A 6,254-nucleotide genomic window follows, 5' to 3' on the forward strand; every position below is an offset into this window, starting at 1 on the left:
TCCAATGTAATGTAAATTCTTTTGGTACTATAGATACCTTCGTCCAGCTGCATCTGAAACTAACGAACTTAAGCTGTGTAAAGAAACGCCGGTCCACGGGTATGACACAATCCAGAAAGGGAAAATTTTGGGGACTATGTTTCCTATAGATCAAAGTTTCCCCTTGCACTTTTGAATCACATTGCAGATTTTGGGATTTAGGTTATTTTTCGTTTATTGCCTTATATATAAATCTTGTGGACGCTTAAATATCCCCCACCCCATTTCAGTAGAAGTAGTAGTAATAATATTATTAATAATAAAATCATTGTATATCTATTGTGTCAGACGCCTGTGGGCATTGATTTTTATACGACTACATTATCATGTGGATGTATTATGCCGTCGCCCCAGTTTGTCCGTCCGTCCGGACGTCCGTCCACAATTTGTTTGTGGACACTCTATAGGTCACAATTTTTATCCGATTTCAACGAAACTTGAAATATAGGTTTATCTCCCTAAGATCTCGGTTCCTTTTGATATTGGCATGTATCGGACCGTAACTTCATGGATTATGGCCCCTGATTGTACGAAAAATCGCGTTTTTAGCTTGTGGACACTCTAGAGGTCACAATTTTGATCCTATTTTGATGAAACTTGGCATGCATGTTTATAATCCAAAGATCTTGGTTCCTTTCGATATTCGCGCATATCGGATCGTAACTTCCTGAATTATGGCCCCAGATTGTACGAAAAATTGGCTTGTGGTCCCTCCAGAGGTCACAATTTTTATCCGATTTAAAAAAACGTTTTAGTATATCACCGTTACACCGTAAAGAAGGTTGAGTTCGAATTTCGTGAAAATGTGACCAAAACTGCAGGACAAAATGGCCGCCGCTTGTATGCGAATAGTTTAGGAGCAGAACAGTAGGACGTTAAACCCCATTAACCCCATTAATTATTATCCGATTTAAAAAAAACCAAACAAAAATGAATATCGAATGGAACTAAGATCTTTGGGTTATAAACATGCAAATCTGGTATATCAAGGTTGTGGACCCTCTGGAGGTCACAATTTTGTGCCCATTTTGATGGAACTTGAAATGTATGTTTATAACCCAAAGATCTTGGTTGCTTTCGATATTCGCGCATATTGGATCGAAAATTCAGGAAATTATGGCCCCTGATTGTACGACAAATCGCATTTTTAGCTCGTGGATTCTCTAGAGGTCACAATATTTTTTCCGATTTTAAAAACCGTTTAGATCACCATTCCACCATAATGAAGGTTGAATTGGAATTTCGGGAAAATCTAAATGGAACTGCCCGATCGACAAAATGGCCCCTCTTTGTATGCAAATTGTATATAAGTATGTAATTCAAAGGTTATAACCTTCTAGAGGTGACAATAATTTTTATCTAATTTTGATGAAACTTAAAATATATCTTTTATATTCCAGAAATCTCAGTCCCTTTTGATATTTGTGCATTTTAGACCATATCTTTTATATTCCAGAAATCTCAGTCCCTTTTGATATTTGTGCATTTTAGACCATAACTTTCTGGATTATGGCCCCTGATTGTACAAAAAATCGTTTTTATACGCCCACATTTTCATGTGGACGTATATTGTCGTCGCCCCTGTCCGCCCGTCCGTCCGTCCGTCCGTCCACAATTGTTTGTGAACAGTCTACAGGTCACCATTTTTATCCGATTTCAAGGAAACAAGAAATATAGGTTTATCGCCCTAAGATCTCGTATCCTTTCGATATTAGCATCTATTGAACCGTAACTTCAAGGATTATGGCCCCTGATTGTACGAAAAATCACGTCTTTGGCTTGTGAACACTGTAGAGGTGACAATTTTTATCCGATTTTGTTGAAACTTGAAATGTAAGTTTATAACCCAAAGATCTCGGTTCCTTTCGATATTCGCGCATATCGGACCGTAACTTCCTGAATTATGGCCCCTGATTGTACGTAAAAACGCGTTTTTTGGCTTGTGGACCCTATAAAGGTCATAATTTTTATCCAATTTAAAAAACCGTATTATTATATCACCGTTACACCCTAAGGACGACTGAGTTCGAATTTCGTGAAAATCGACCCAAAACTGACAGACAAAATGGCCGCCGTTCGTTCTCAAATAGCGTAAAAATATGGTATATCAAGGTTGTGGACCCTATACTATAGAGATCACAATTTTTATCCGATTTTGTTGAAACTTGAAATGTAAGTTTATAACACAAAGATCTGGTTCCTTTCGATATTCGCGCATATGGGACCGTAACTTCATGAATTATGGCCCCTGATTGTACGCAAAAACGCGTTTTTTGGCTTGTGGACCCTATAGAGGTCATAATTTTTATCCGATTTAAAAAAACGTGTTAATATATCACCGTTACACCCTAAGGACGGCTGAGTTCGAATTTCGTGAAAATCGGCCCAAAACTGACAGACAAAATGGCCGCCGTTCGTTCTCAAATAGCGTAAAAATATGGTATATCAAGGTTGTGGACCCTATAGAGGTCACAATTTTTATCCGATTTTGTTGAAACTTGAAATGTAAGTTTATAACACAAAGATCTTGGTTCTTTTTGATATTCGCGCATATCGGACCGTAACTTCATGAATTATGGCCCCTGATTGTACGCAAAAACGCGTTTTTTGGCTTGTGGACCCTATAGAGGTCATAATTTTTATCCGATTTAAAAAAAACTGTGTTAATATATCACCGTTACACCATAAGGACGGCTGAGTTCGAATTTCGTGAAAATCGGCCCAAAACTGACAGACAAAATGGCCGCAGTTCGTTCTCAAATAGCGTAAAAATATGGTATATCAAGGTTGTGGACCCTATAGAGGTCACAATTTTTATCCGATTTTGTTGAAACTTGACATGTAAGTTTATAACCCAAAGATCTCGGTTCCTTTCGATATTCGCGCATATCGGACCGTAACTTCCTGAATTATGGCCCCTGATTGTACGAAAAATCACGTTTTTAGCTTGTGGACCCTATAGAGGTCATAATTATTATCCGATTTAAAAAATCATATTATTATATCACCGTTACACCCTAAGGACGACTGAGTTCGAATTTCGTGAAAATCGACCAAAAACTGACAGATAAAATGGCCACCCTTCGTTCTCAAATAGCGTAAAAATATGGTATATCAGAGGTTACAATTTTTATCCGATTTTGTTGAAACTTGAAATGTAAGTTTATAACCCAAAGATCTTGGTTCCTTTCGATATTCGCGCATATCGGACCGTAACTTACTGAATTATGGCCCCTGATTGTACGAAAAATCGCGTTTTTAGCTTGTGGACCCTATAGAGGTCATAACTTTTGTCCGATTTAAAAAAACGTATTATTATATCACCGTTACACCCTAAGGGCGACTGAGTTCGAATTTCGTGAAAATCGGCCCAAAACTGACAGACAAAATGACCGCCCCTCGTTCTCAAATTGCATAAAAATATGGTATATCAAGGTTGTGGACCCTATAGAGGTCACAATTTTTATCCGATTTTGTTAAAACTTGAAATGTAAGTTTATAACTCAAAGATCTTGGTTCCTTTCGATATTTGCGCATATCGAATTGTAATTTCCCGAATTATGGCCCTTGATTGTAGGAAAAATCACTTTCGTTTTAGCTTGTTTTCTGTCCATCTCTCGAAAATGTGGGCGTATCCTGCCTGGCAGCCGCTGGTTGTTTTTAGCTTGTTCTCTATCCATCTCTTGCAAAATGTGGGCGTATCCTGTCTGTCAGCCTCTGGTTTATTTACGAAGTTGTATTTTCCTATGGTGTGGAATGGTGCTTTTGTGAGATTTATAACATAAGGTCTGCCATTGAAATAAGTGTCGTGGTTTCGATGCCACACTTGTACGTTTCAAAGAGTAAGTTCGCCTGTCTAACCTTCTGGGGTTTCCCCGGTTCCTCCAATTTCATCCCACCACCAAAGACGCCTATTTATTAAAAAAAATAATGTGTCATACTATTACGTTAGTCCCAAAATTACATTTCTCGCTAATGATCGCATGTTGAATTTATGACGATAAAACTAATGAAATATAATGAACTATAAATTATAGGCATATATATGGCTAAGCTATCCTTAAAGTTTAGTGGGTTTCCTACACTGAAAATGGCACACATACTATGCTAGACATGCAAGTTATTACTTATGTATCGAAAAATAAAGGTAAATCTCACCAGTAAACTAAAGTATAAGGATAAATCTCTATTGTAAACTGTAACACGAAAAGGTTGTATTTAAATTATTGAAAGACTGGTTTATTCATTTATGTGTTTCTTCAACAGTCTAGGTAGGCCTACATGTTGTTATATAAACTGTGGTGGATAAGCTTGTATTAATTCTGATCTGGTTCCAGTATGAACACACGTGTCTCATCCCTAATCCATTTCTCCTCCCGAGTGGTTAATTAAAAACCACAACTTTTAATACCAAGTAATTGTAGAGACTTAATGGCTAAGTTAAGAGGATCGGTAAAGGAATACTAAACCATCATTACAGACTAAATATCTAATCAACAACAGCCGTCCGAAATTTTAAGTATAGAGACTATCGTCGTTTCCTGAAACAAAAATGGAATGAAATTGGGTTTAACGTTCTACTATTCTGCATGTACTGGGCTAATGAAGACGGACATGCTATGGGGGAAATTTTGCCCGGACAGCTACACTGCAGCCTACTTTCTTTCGATTTTCAACTGTCAAGGTGTTTTTACGTGAACACCCGTCAGATTCCTCAAACAACTTCTCCCTTCAACAGGCTTTATAAATTAATTATTTTCTTGAAACTCCTATATTGGTATAGCGATACATTGGTCATGTTATATTTAGCCATTTTTAAATGGTTCTCAAGGATGAAAACGATAATTAACGATTCTGTTAACAGAAAGCAATAGAAAAAAAACCAAAACATGCCAAACGGCGAGTCTGATGTCCCCCGCCAAATTGAAAAAGTAAATTCGGTGACACATATTTTTTAGTCAAGGTATTTATGTAATGATATACGCAAAGTTTCTCCATTCTTACTAAATTAGAATGAAAGTTGTCGAGCTCGAAAGTCTCGACGAATCAAATTGCTCATCATTAAACTTAGTCATGGTATTGATGTACTAACACTATACTCCGAGTTGATGTGATGAAACTATGTACCAAGTTTCATCATCCTCGCTCAATTGGAATCAGGGTTATCATGTCCATAAACATCGATGCAGAAAATGTTCGTTATTGAACTTGGTCAAGGCACTGACGTAATGAAACTATAGGAAATGCGCAGTATCGAACTCATCTCAAACTTAGGCTGCCTGTCTACAGCTAGCTCCGCCTGAGAACAGGCCCTAAGCTAATTACCCGACATTTTAATTCCTACATCGACGATTTTAGTCGAAAACACTGAGTATGCTTTTAGTAATTTTTAGAAGTATTTATTTCTCTTCTATTGTCATATTGAATGAAAATAAATATGTTTATTTAGCCACTGTGTGTATGAAAGATATCAAACTAATCAAAGCCGAATCACAAAATAGTCCTCTAATTATTCAATATGGCGGAGCCCATAAAAGGTAATTTCACAGAGGCGACTTTGTTTGCGAAGACAAATTTAGGAGTATCTAACCTTGTTTTGAAAGATACACAGATCGAAACTCTAAGACAGTTTACCATGACAAAGAATTTATTGCAATATTACCCACTAGTACATATTATATATCGCTTTTACCGGATTGGCAGAAGTTTACATTTTGCTAAAGACACGTGATTACATAAAACACGTGCGTGCTCGTTTTTTTTTTTACTCTGTTGTGTACACAAAGCGTTAGTCCGGCCGATAAGTCCCTCCCCATAATGATCACGTGGGCGTTTTAAATGGCGGCTAATTGGGGCAGTGATCATAATGACGTATGACGTAGATGGATCGGTGCGTGCAGTTTGTATCGAACTAAGTCAAGGTATTGATGTGATGATATACGTCCAGTTTAACCATTCTCGCTCAGTTAGAAGTTATCTAAGTTATCTAGCTACAAGTCTCGAATTCCTTATCGATGCTTATAACCTGGGCCGAAATTCAATGTTCATTATCGAACTTAATCACGGCATTGATGTAACGAAACTATACACAAGGTTTCATCACCCTGACCTAGTAATAGTTATGAAGTCCCAAAGCATCGACAATTAAATTGCGTATCTTTGCAGAAAATGCTCATCACCGAACCCAGTCAAGGCATTCGCCTAATTCATACATA

This window comes from Patella vulgata, chromosome 5 (genome assembly GCF_932274485.2).
Source record: "Patella vulgata chromosome 5, xgPatVulg1.2, whole genome shotgun sequence".
NCBI classification, from domain to species: Eukaryota; Metazoa; Mollusca; class Gastropoda; family Patellidae; genus Patella; species Patella vulgata.